Raw genomic sequence first — 13,470 nt, 5'->3', positions numbered from 1 at the left:
ATCATGGAGACTCTCCTTGGGTCCTGGCCAAAGGCTGAGACTCAAACACACCCCATAGGGAGGGGACCGCTGTGGGAGGCAGGGAGCATGGTGTCACATCCTGTTATATTAGGAGGACCTGCTGCTTCTGCTCCCCTTGGGCTGTTTCCTGAGTCCTACACACTATGCTGCTGCTCTGGAAGCAGGACTCATCACACAGGAAGAGCTTGCCCTTGCAGCGCTCCCCGAGACTACAGATAAGTGTGTTGTATTCCCCACTAATGCCTGAGTTATTACTTTCCTTTCTTCTTAAAGGGAAGAAGTATTTTATTGGCTTGGGTTTAGAAAGAAAGCATAAAAAGTGGCTTGTTTTTATTTTCTGACATGAAGCTAAGGCTAGAGGGAGAAATGCTGAGGAGGCCTGGAGACAGAAGTGGGAGGGAAGGCTGGGAGGGGCCAGGCAAAAGAAGGAAGAAATGATGAGACCCAGAGGGGAGGAGAACAGAGGAGGCACAAAGAAAGGCTGTGGAGAAGGGCAGAGGAAGATGGGGACCAAGGAAGGGGAGGTGAAGGGAGGAGGAGTTGTTGCTGCAGAGTGAGATATTGGCATCTACCTCTTTCGTGCCCCCTCCCAGTGGGAAGGCACCAAGAGCCAAAGGCAGCAGTCAGTTTCATTGCAAATACTTCGGCTCCCTGGAGACACTGACCAGTTCGGATGCCAGCGTTACAGAAAGTGGCTTGGAGGCCAAGGAAAGGAGGCAGGGTTTTCTCAGTTTACTCCAGCCCCAGGTCAGCACACACAACTTTCTGCATGTAGGAATTGAGGGCACCCAGAAACAGGGCTCAAGGCTTCTCTCATTTTGTGACACAGGTGGGAGAGAAGTTCTTCATTTTCAGCCCCTTAAATAATTCTTCTCCCTTGGTTCACTAATAGTGCTGCTTAATGTTGGGGATGGAGATGGAGTGATGGTGATGAGCAAGAATCCATTCTGCAGCCATGGTTGCTCTTCAGGTCCCAGGCACTCTCTCCACGCTCCATGTCTTTGCCCACGCTGATCCTCTTGCTGGATTGCCGTCTCATGCCTCGATGGCCTGCCAAATGCTTGTCACTCTACGTTTTGACTCAAATCTGGTTTCTCTTCTGAAGATTCTCATGCCATCCCCAATCTAGTTTTCACATCATCCTGCATTTTATTTTTTTAATCATTGTGGTGTGCTGTATTTTGATTATAGTTGATTTTATTGGTTAAACATTGACTGTGAGGTCTTTGAGGTCAAGAACTGTGTCTTAGGTAACTTTGTATGCTTAGCACAGTATCGGAAACATGGTAAGCAGCCACTACTCTTCAAGGAAGGAGGAAAGAAAGAAATTGCAGAGGGGCAGTACTGTGTAGTGTATGATACTTGAACCTTGGGTTGACACAGCCATTGATGTATCTCTCTCCTCTGTTACTTAAAACTTCAGGGATTATGTTTCAAAGTTGCCATGAAGACTAGAAGTAGCAAATTACTGGCCAGGCACAGTGCCTCACACCTGTAATTGCAGCACGTTGGGAGGCTGAAGCGGGAGGATCACTTAAACTCAGAAGTTTGAGACTAGCCTGTGCAACATGGTGAAACTCCTACTCTATTTTTAAAAATACAAAAATTAGCTGGGCATGGTGGTACACACCTTGCAGTGCTAGCTACTTTTGGGGTTGAGGAAGGAGGATCTCTTGAACCCAGGGGGTCAAGGCTGCAGCAAGCTGAGATCCAGCCGCTGCACTCCAGCCTGGGTGACAAAGTGAGACCCTGCCTCAAAAAGAAAAGATAACATATTACTTAGCACACGGGCTGGGACATGGCAGGTGCCCAATAAATAGTAGGGATTCTATATGCCAGACCTCCTCACTGCCAAGGTCGATTCCTACATACATTCCTATGCTATCCATACTCTACTATCAGCTACTTCCATGAAATCTCTGGTCTGACTTTTCCAGGAGGCAGACATGGTTTTTTTTTTTTTTTTCATGGGAGGAAACAGTCTTCCTGTGTCTTTGTCAGCATCGTCAGAGTGTCTGCCACAGGACTGTTGATAGGAGGTGCAAACGTGTTTCCTAATTTGAGATGATGTGTTTGGAATGCCTGTCACTGGCTATATTTAGCTCTGAATCCCCCAAATAGCAACAGGAAGGAAAAGTCTACCAGCCAGACATCCCTCATCCAGCTGGAAAATATCACAATCATAATTATTATTTTTTATTATTGACATTATTATTTATTGACTAGACGAATTAATGGGACTTGGGTATCCATTGGCATCTAAAATTATGGCATCTTAAAATATCAGGGCTTAACAGTCCTTGCATGCCATACAGTGAAATATGACCTGTTCTACAAATAAAGGAAGTGAGCCTCCAAGAGGAGACATGACTAGTACATCCAACATCAGAGCCAAAACTAGAGCCCAGATGTTTGGATTCCCAATTTTATGCCACAACAAGAAAGGGAAGTAGAGGCATGGAGAACCCAAAATAATAAACACCCTACAGATCCTTTCTCGATTGTGTTGAAATGTAATGAGACATGGCAGTGGGCTCTGCCTGGCCCATCTTTCATGCACAGGCATTCACACACACACACACACACACACACACACACATGCACATGCATACATACATGCTGTACACTCTTGGCTGTCTCTAGCCCACTCATTGGACTCCCCAAAAATGGGGAGAGCAGGGAAAGGAAGGGCCAGGGTCATAGCTAACCTAGCACAAGTATGCTGCAGATCACAGAAGCCAGGGGTAAAGGCTGCTGGGAAGGGTGTGTTCATTGTCACCCAGGTGCCATTTCACTGGAGGGTAGGAAATGTACCTCAACACTCCTTGGAAGCCCCCAGAGAATCAGGGACAGAATAAGGCACATCACTATTTGCTGATGATTGATTTAATATTAAAAGGTGACCTTGGGTAAATCAATTCCCTTCTTGAGCATCAGTTTCCCCATCACTAAAATGGAGAAGGGGTGTTAGAATAGGCACCATCTGAGGTTACTTTTTCAAACCTAAGAATCTCTTGTTTCATAAATGAGTGATCCCAAAGACTTTCTGTCTGACTTTTACTCTGATTTTTCATCTTATGTTCTAGCCTCAAATTCCAGGATTTGATGTCCCAACTATCCAACTCCTTTATTGCTGCTCCTTCATCTTCTCCCTCCAGTCATTGTCTCTATCTAACTCCCTTCTACTAACTCTAGTCCCTTTCTAGAAAATTTCTTAGAATCTGTTAGTCAAACTAGGACTCCTCAACTATGGCTGGGGGATGCCTTGGCCCTCCTCTCTGCTATGTGCACATATACATCCAGACCCATCTGTGAAACACGATGAGCCCAGGGTCCCAAGAGGGATTCCAGCTCTTGTCCAAGTTAATAGGAGAGGGGATGAGAAGACAGGGGCTGAATTTCAATCACATTGTGATTATCGGCCTTTTTGAAGTTTTGCTGAGGTTTTTTTCACCTGGTTGGCTCAATATCACTATCCAAATGCTTGTCTCACAAATCGGTTCTGGCCGCAATTCAAATTTAATTACATTCTAGCTAAGTGAAAGCAAGAAAGAAAGCAAAGGAAAGAAACAGAGAGAGAGAGAGAGGGAGGGAGAATAAAAATATAGCTTATATTTATAGATGAGACAACTCTATCTTAAATCTTCAAATCTCCCCAAGAGCAACAGTCAATGTGAGCCAGACACAGATGGGTCAGCTCTGAGATAGATGTGAAGTACTAACAAGCATCTTGTAATTTAAGGCTAGTGAATACTGCATGCCAAGGCTGGGCAAAAATTGGGAAGCTGGCAGAGTTTGACTCAAGTCCTCCAGCTGCCTGGTTCTATGCCTAGGAGTGCCTCTTTGTTCTCCATTTAGCTACAATTTAGGGCATTCAGGCTTTTCCCCTGCACCCCCTACCATATTCTTCTATCAGAAACATTAAGCAAATGTTAACAAATTGTAATTTGTAACATTTTTTTTCTCTTGCTTCATACTAAAGTGTAAATGACTGATGATAACTTGCCTTCTCCTGGCCTAGAATTGAATTTTACCTAAGAATAGACCGAAGACAGACAAACACACATGCACATGTGTGTACACATCCCAGCACCTAAAAATCAAATGAAAAACATAACCAGTAATTAAATGAGGGTGTGTTGGATGGCCAGGAGATTGGGCATTTAGGTAACTGCAGATGCATATAGATCTATACCATGAAATATGGATTTCTATACTATGGAATGCTGGTTTAGGAAGGCCTGAGGAAAATGGGTGGGGAGGTGGAGAGCAGAATCTAGGGCTACCAAAGTTTGTAGCTGTAAAAAATAGGGGAAGAAAGCCAGCTTTGGCAAAAGGGTGATGATTTCTGTAAAGTATGGCATGAGTTTGAGGTGCTTGTGGACATCCATTGAGGATGTTCAAAAGGCTTTTACATGTTCTTGCCTGGCTCGGAGGATAGGGCTGAGCCGGGACATGCATTTGGGAGCAATTAACTCAAGAATGAAACCTGAGACATGGGTAGGTTTACTTAGGTAGGCTGCATCAAGTGAGAAGAGAAGAGAATTAAGGGCAGGATACTGGGGAGCACCCACATTTTAGGGACAACCCAAGAGGCTCAGAGGGTGTGTTCCAAGAGACTGGAGAAAAAAACAGTGCTGTCACAAATATCATGGAAGGAGAATCATTTATAAGGTATTCAAAAAATGTAAACCAGAGAGGGGACATTAAGTAAGAAAAGGATCAGATCAGAAGTGGGGAGGGATGTGACAATGATGAAGTCATTGATGCCCTGCCCTCGGCAGATGGGGCCAGAGTAGAGCCCACAGTGCAATGAGTACCTTAAAAATGACTCTTCTTCCCTGATGTTTGTGACAGAACTGTTTTTTTCTCCTACCTCTTGAATCACACCCTCTGACCCTCTGAGTTGAGAGGTGAATGTGTGAGAGGATGTGAGGATAGCGACTGCAGGCTGCTCTTTCAGAAACTATGGCTTTTAAAGGAAGGTAAGGGAGATGATTAGCTAGGAGAAGCCCTTCATAAGGTGGCAGAGACTTGAACTTGCTTCTGTGCTCAGGGGTAAGAGTTTAGTGGAGAAAGAGGCTGATGAGGGAGAGTGCAGTTACTGATGGAACAAATTCCTCACAAAGCTAGAACAGAAAAGCTCTACATTATAGAGAGAAAGAGTTATGCTTGGGCAGAAGAAGGGCTTTATCAGGAAAGAAGGTATGGATAACTGAGAGCAGACCAATTTTTAATGGGGTTGAGGAAATTCGTGCCTAGTAGCCTGAGTCTTCTGATGAACAGGGAAGTTCTATCATCTAATGAGAGGAAACTGGGAATATGTAATGATTTTCAGACAAGTTGAGGAAGGTTAACTAACACAGTCACCATTGAGAGTTAGAAAAGGAGATGACCCAGGTCCAAGCCCCAATAGGGGAGAAGGAGCCAGATGAGGTGTGAGCCTCCAACTCTGCTTCCAGTTCAATATGTGATTTTTCTCTCCAGATGTCAGAACAGATGTACAGGGAAGATAATTGAATGGACTAAAATGGTGGCTTTCAGGATACATGTGGCACATTGAGAAGAAGGTAAAAATGCTGGAGGTGATATAAGGAAGTGATGGATATGATTCCCTGGAAGCTAAAACTGAAAACCAGGGAGGGAGAGGGAGAAAAAGGCAGCAATATAAAGACCAGGTGAAGTAAATATGTCTATATTACTAGAGTGTTTTTTTGTTTAGCCCATGAAGTTTGTCCACAGGACATCCTTAATCCTAGGCTGGCTACTTCCACTTCCTGGCTTTCCTCCCTACTTCAACTTCTTCTCTCTTGCCTCATTTTGCAGGGCTCAGCATGATTACAAAGGTACACTTGTAACCTTCTCCCAAATATGGCTTCAAATTCAATTTACACTTAATATAGAAATTATTTTGTATTACATGGTATTTGGAATTCTATGAGCTTCCTCTTTATTTCCATTGACACAAGTAATCAAAGCCAAGTTATATTTGATCTTAAATAGCAAGTATAATCACATCAACTGAGCAATCCCATTTACCCTCTGGGTCTCACATTCTCCACCTTTACCATAAGTGGGGTGAAATAAGTAACTCCAAAGCTGCTGCCCTGCTCTGTGATGATGTTCTAAGCCTCTAACCAGCAGCCTGATTTAGCTCAGCCTAGTCCAGCCTGCCTGATAGCCAACTCAGATTCCAGCACCAAGGACAGTACTCAACACCACCAATAGCTGCTTGAAAAGGGCACAGAGCAGCCTTCCACGACATGGCTGCAGAACGTGTTTTAACCTCTCTGGTCTCGAAGTCTCAGGAGAACTGTGTAATTAACCTGGGTCAGGGCTGCCCATAGCTGGCCAGGTATGCAGAGTGGTGTGAAATCATTGACAGCCAAAGTATAGGGGAAAATCATAAGGAGATTTCTGGACTGTGGGCTTTTCTGCACTCACTCACTCTTTTTCTATCTTACTCCACTCCCCATCCAGCTCCACCAATTCCTGGTACTGCGCTCCCAGTGATATGTGGCTTCATGGGGTTCCATGAGGGGCTCCCAGGAAGGAATGAGAAATGAATTAAGAGTGGACAAATGTGTGGCTCCAGTCCAGCTCTGCCAGGTTGTGACCCTGTGCAGGTCACCCTTCTCCCTGGAACTTAATTTATTCATGAGATTGTTGAGCCAGAAAACCTCTAAGGTTCCAAGCACGTTGTTTTAGGCTTCCCCCAAAAGCAGACCCTAGTACTAGGATTCAAGTCCAAGTAGTTCATTTCAGAGGTGAGCCCGGGAAGCACAAATAGGGTACTGGGGAAGTGAGATAGACAAATAAGCTGCTATGGTTTGAATTTTTGTCTCCTCCAAAACTGAAATGTAATCCCTAATGTGGAAGTGTTGAGAGGTGGGGCCTTTAAGAGGTTATTGTGTCATGAGGATTCTGCTCTCATGATGGATGAATTCATTTATGGATTGATGAATTAATGGGTTAATGAACTGATGAATTACTCTGGGAGTAGAACTGATGATTTTATAAGAAGATGAAGAGAAACCTGAGCAGGAATGCTCAGCCCCCTCATCCTGTGGTGACTTGAGACTCTGCAGAAAACCCCTGCCACCAAGAAGGCCCTCACCAGATCTGGCTCCTTCATCTTGGACTTCTCAGCCTCCACAATGACAATAAATAAATTCCTTTTTTAAAAAAATTACTCAGATGTAGGTATTCTGTCGTAAGCAATATAAGACAGACACCAATACAGGTTTGTAGATGACCAGTTCACCACTGTGAACAACTGGTGTTCAATCCCACTGGGAACTTCTGGGACACGTGTTCCAGACTGATCTCACCTGAGGAATGATGAGGTCATTAATCACCAAGCTCCTATTCATCACTGATTGGGAACTTCTGTTTGGTTGTTAACTCTCTAGCACTTACAGCCTTTTCTGGATGGGAACCAAGCATGCTCCTACTGCCAGAGAAAGCCTTCAGGCATGGAGATCCAGGTGCTCACAGTAAGAGACTCTCAGCAGGCAAAGAACCAGTGAATGCTGAGGGAATATGGGCAGGGCAGTGACAGCATCTGCTATCCATATTTAACGTCCTTAAAATTCTATGACTTCCTCTGGCCAGTTGAAGGAAGGAAAGGACCATCCACCTGGAAAGAACTAGTAGATAAAGAGTTTTTCTTTCTTACTTTGACTATCTAAATCCTCCCTTCATCTAAACCTGAAAACCCAAACGTTCTGAAAATCTTTCCTGAATAAAGAAGGAAGAAAATCTGTATTGTAGTCTCAGGACCACTAGTTACTATGGCAAATTATTCAACCTGTGAGCTTCAACTTTCACACCTGCAAAGAGGAAATACTAGTAGTTACCTTGAAGAGTTGTCATGATAATTAAATGGAGTAGGCAAGTGGGAAAAAGAAGGCAGGGGCTGGTTTAGCTGGGACTTGGGAAGCTATGGGAACATGTCTATTTCTTCCAGTAGATTGTTTAACAGTCCATATTTCAAGGCAAATAGAGAACTGGAGCTGGATCCGAATTAGCTTTTATGTCCAAGGAAGCCACTAAATGTGATGGTGGAACACAAATGTGGGAGTTTGTGGTAGTGAGTGTATACTAGGTTCTGTGAAGGGCATACTCTCAGCTCTAGGCAAGACCTCTGGTTTGGAGCATCAGACATCAAACCAGATACGCTGATAGGGGAATAGGGCTCAGACCCAAGGAAAAGGAATCACCAAAGTTGGAAAACATGTTCTATGATAGTCCTATTAGGAAAGCCAAAAGTGAGTCATGATCCAGGACAAAAAAACTGTGGGAACCACGATGGTATATATATTAGTCCATTCTCACACTGCTATAAAGAGCTTCCCAATACGGGGTAATTTGTAAAGAGAAGAAGTTTAATTGACTCACAGTTTCACATAGCTGGGGAAGCCTCAGAAAACTTACAATCATGGTAGAGGGTGAGGGGGAAGCAAGGCACCTTCTTTACAAGGTAGTAGGAGGGAGAATGAACACAGAAAGAACTACTAAACACTTGTAAAACCATCAGATCTTGTGAGAACACACTTATTATCATGAGAATAGAATGAGGGAACCTCCCCATGATTCGATTACCTCCACCTGGTCTCTCCCTTGACACATGGAGATTATGGGGATTAAAATTCAAGATGAGATTTTCGGTGGGGATACAGCCAAACCATATCAATATACGTGTAGGACTCACATTAGAAACTTTACTTTGCAGCTGCAAAAATATTCATTCCAAATATCACTTGATGGGCATGGGAATGTGGCATAAAATATGGCTATCCTTAATGAAAACTAGTATACCTTTAGAACCAGGTTCATGCAGGGGAGTAACAAAATCACTTTGTTTGATAGAAAAAAGTTCAGAATAGGTGGAAGAGATTTCTTTGACTTCCAATCACATGCATGGACTTGTATGGATTCTGGGAAGTTACAGGCTTTCACAGAAAGATCTAGAAGAAGTTCTCCATTAGGGTGACCTCTTGAATGAAAGAGAAGGGTTTGAGAATTCTGAAATAGATGTTTGTAGGATGAACGATATTGAAAATGGGTATCTACAGTATCAGGTCCATGAAAACAGAGAAGAGCAGTAATAGGGTTCCAAATGGTGGGCTGGCAAAGGAGAGGGAGCAAGACAAAGCAATAGGGGTAGAGGATGGGAAGACTCAGTATTTGCCAAGAAATAAAATTTGGTATGTAGATCTTTGGGTAAAAGGAGCTATGACCAATGCTGAGCCGGTTTGGGTACAGCTATGGAAGGGGCTTCAATGATTACTAGTGCCTGCCTTGCTGATCCTACCACCTCAGCCCTCAGCTAACGCAAGTGTCACTGTGCTAGAGCCAAATTTCATACCAACCCTCACCATAATGTGTTGTGACAAACAATTCAATTCAGTCTCTTCAAGGACCTCTCTCACTAGCAGCCACTGCAAACCACCCTCATCACAGATGGCATCTGGTGGCTGGGGACAAGGAATGGAGTTATAGAAAAGAGGCATTTTTTTTGTTGACGGAAAGGCCACCATAGGGAGTGATGTGGACAAGTAAGGAGCTAGGAAAAATCTTGGGAAAAACAGGAAGGCAGGGAGGAGAAGGGGACAAAAAGGAAGGTATGATGCACAGAGTGATTATTGTCTACTTGGTGTTGTGCTGACTACCACACAGATTGAGACCTGTGCATGACGCTAAGGAAACAGTGCAAAAAAACAAAAACAAAAACAAAAACAAAACAAAACAAAACCCTGTGCAGCAGGCCCAGAAGAGTGACACCCTTACCCAAGAGTGACAGCCATCTGCCCCATTTTGTGAGCACATAGCATGAGCCCCCTTATCTGTGCTTCCGTTACACTCAGCTAGGCACCCTTAGTGGGGGCAGTTATCACTCTGCATTACAGTTGGCCATCTGCCTGTGTTCCTGTGAGCCTAAGACCTCTTTGAGAGCAGCTGCCTTGTTTTAGATGTTGTTTATCTTGGAGAAAACTAAGGAATACAATGAGTGCTTTAAAAGTTTTGAGAATAAGTGCCATTCGTACACAGGGATGCGAGTGTGTGTTGCACAGATGTGAAGATGGGCTTGTGAGGGCAGAGACGTTATAGTGAAGAGGTAAGAAAATCAGGATAGTGTTCTAAATGCAATATTTCTCAAATCGTCTGTCTAGTGCAGAAGCGCCTACAAGGATGCCTGTTAAAAATAAACATCCCCCTAGTCTATCCCAGGCCTACCGAATCAGAACTCCACAGTTAGACCTGGGAATGTACAGTTTACCTCCCTCCACAGGTGGTTCTGATGGCCATGCTGGTCTGAGAACCATTGTTCTACAGGCCACTATTGCGTTTACAAGCAACTGATTTATAGGAGACCAGGTCTCTGAGGGTCCTTTGAGAGCCCCTGGAACAAATCCTCATTTTGCAAATGAGAAAAGCTGAGGCCCAGGGGAGATGGGCCTTGCCCAAGTCCACACTGCAAGCTAATACTCCTATTGGGGAGGGGGGGGTATGTCATCCAGGTGTTCCCCATTCCCCTCAAAACCTTGGTGGTTCAGGTAAAATTATTTCCTGAGACGGTTCAACGCTTCCGGAAGCGTGCGGTGCGCTGTCCAGCACTGCGTGTTCCTGAAGCGCGCTGGCCTTTAGCTGGGCGAACTCCGACGTCCAGCACGAGGGATAATTAAGCGAAGGTGGTCGGCCCCGCCGTGGGAACTGCTGCAGTGCCCGCCTACAGTGCCCCCCGCCCCTCCCCCTGCGCCCGGCAGCTCGCTGATCCTGCAGCCTCAGCCGCGCAGGACTGTCTTCCGCTGCGCATTATCCAACTTCGGCGTGGTTATAAATGACTACAGTGCCGAGATGGTGACCTGGTCCCCAGCGAGTTAGTCGGCTGCTCGCTGATCGATTCCCTTGTTAAGGGACCGCGCAGGCAGAGGAAATAGATTAAAATGTAACGTATTGCATTGAAATTTAACACAATGCAACGCATAATATTTAGCTGGATCTGAAATATTTACCCCACCCCAGTTTCTCCTAGAGGTTCCCATCGAGCATTTCTGGTTAAGTTTCTATCACTGCCAGACAAAGACATTTAATGACTCGAAAGGCTAGGAGAGCCTTTCAACAGCTCATCTAATCCAGCTGTCTGTTTCTGGCCTAGGAATACTGAAATCCTGAAGGGCTATTTACTCTGCCCTTAAACTTGATCAAAAGGGAAGAAGGAAGGCCAACAGGCCCGTTGAGTGATTTCTGTTTCATCTTTGGCCTACTCTGTCACGTCTTCTTCCCATCTTCCCATCAGGCCTTTCATGCTCACACCTCCTTCCTTGAGCAAGGAGAAGCAGCTGGTCTTTCTCTGCTGCCTCCAACTTTCCCGACCCCTTGCCCTAGCTGATTTTCTGGCCTCCACAAGGCCCTCCGACTCCTCTGTTTTCATTAGAATCCCTCTCCCTTGATTGCAGGTTGAGCTCCTATGGGGTAATGTTAGATAAATGAGAAGTCTCCAGAGGCTTCAAATGCTGGTAGGACAGGTACCAGAGAAAGAACTCAGTGTGTTGAAAAGAATGACAGTCAAAGAATCCCATTTAATTTGATGGTGCGATGAATATTTAAAGTTTTATAAAGAAATACAGGAAAGCAATCAGGCTTATTCAGGCACGTGCTCTGGGAAGCAGAGTATGCTTCCCATGTGTTGGCAATATGGGGATAAGAGCTGGAGGATGTGGATGGGGGTGGGGGACACATACATAAATAGTCCATGTTCTTCCCATTCTTTGTATTGAGGTGGAAAAGAGCTTACCAGTGCAGTTCAAGAAGAAATGGGGAAAAATCCTCCCAGATAATTATCATAACATGCTGACACCCTAAACAGTTTCTTTTTAAAATTGAATTTCTAATACCATTGCTTTGGAGATTATAATATTGTGACAGGAATCCCCTGGCAAGTGATTCAGGAACCATGCATGCTGAGTGATAAAGGCACCTGCCACAGAAACAGGAGGGGACATAAATCTCCCATCGTGTGTACAGAATGCCTAATGATGCCACCCCTCAGGCGGAGTGGGTCGTCAGAAACCTCCCCAACTGCCACTCTGAGGGGAGTTAATTATAAACATGTATGAGGTATTTTCATTTTGTATCAGCTGTTACATCAGTTCTTGCCATCAGAGAACTTGGTTAGATTAAATCTCTGCCTTCAAAAAGCTTCCAGTCTTCCTGGAGAGACAGATATATGTGCATATGATATAATACAGTACTGCTAGTTTAGCATAAAGCAAAGACAAGAGGACAAGCTAAGGCCTAATGGGGCACAGAGTGGGGAACCTAGTAATGCCAGTTGTGGAGATAAGGAAGGCTTCCTATTACTCACTATGGAAGTTGCTGTCATAGTGAGTAATAGGAAGTTAGCTCTTGAGCATTTACCTTTGTACAACTAGGTTGCTACTGTGAACACCTGAGACTTTACACCACAGGGGTTTATTATTATTATTATTATTATTATTATTATTATTTTGACCAAGAGAGCCAGTCGTGCTGGAGAGTTCATGTCCCTTGAAGCTCCTAGCCAATGATAGATGACAAGTAGGCAGATAGATACTCCACTTCCTCACCCCTTGATGGACAACTCAAGGTGTGCCTCACAGTGTATCTCAGGGACCCCCAGTTGGTTATGAGTTTCACCTGAAAGTACATTTTTGATGATGCAACCTTTATTGGATCATTTCCCTACTTTTTTTTTCCTACTGACATGTTCTACATCCCCTCTCAAATAAACTTACTCAAACCCTGTATAAACTTCTGTGCCTGGAGGAATCCAAACTAGCTCAATACCAATAGCAACTGTTTGTTGAAAGTCAACCATGCCATGCACTGTGCTAGTTTTTTAATGCTATTTCTAATCCTTACAACCATCTCAAAAGATAAGAATCAATGTTTCCATTTTACAGATGAGGAAACTTGAGGTCTACAGAGTGGAAGTGACTTATCTGAGGTCACAGAAAGAGACCTTGAGCAAATAAAGTTCCTGCGACTCTATCAGTGATTACTCTTTTCTCTCTTGAACCATTCTCAAGGTGAAAGGAACAAGGATCCCTTTGAAAGGGTGATAAATATGATAGGCTCTGTCTTTTAAAAAATGCATATATGTACATACTTGTAAGACTGGCTATATACTTTGGGATGGATCATAGCTCCTCTTAGAATCACCTGTAGGTCCAGAATAAGAAGCTCTTTTAAGAAAGAATAAAACTTTCTGTACCAGAGGACAGTATATGTTTCTGAGGATTTGGGGAAGTTAGAAAAACCATGAAAGGGATGTAGTTAAAGAACGAATAACAGGGGCAGTGGGTGACAAACATACCACAGTTTGATCATAGGCAGCGGGATCAGAGTGGGCATAGAGGAGAATGTTATCTTGTGGAGATGAGGGATAAGCAGAAGGCTGTGGTT

Source organism: Saimiri boliviensis, chromosome 4 (assembly GCF_048565385.1).
Source record: "Saimiri boliviensis isolate mSaiBol1 chromosome 4, mSaiBol1.pri, whole genome shotgun sequence".
NCBI lineage: Eukaryota > Metazoa > Chordata > Mammalia > Primates > Cebidae > Saimiri > Saimiri boliviensis.
The sequence above is the reverse complement of the archived record's forward strand: the minus strand, read 5'-3'. Positions refer to the sequence as shown.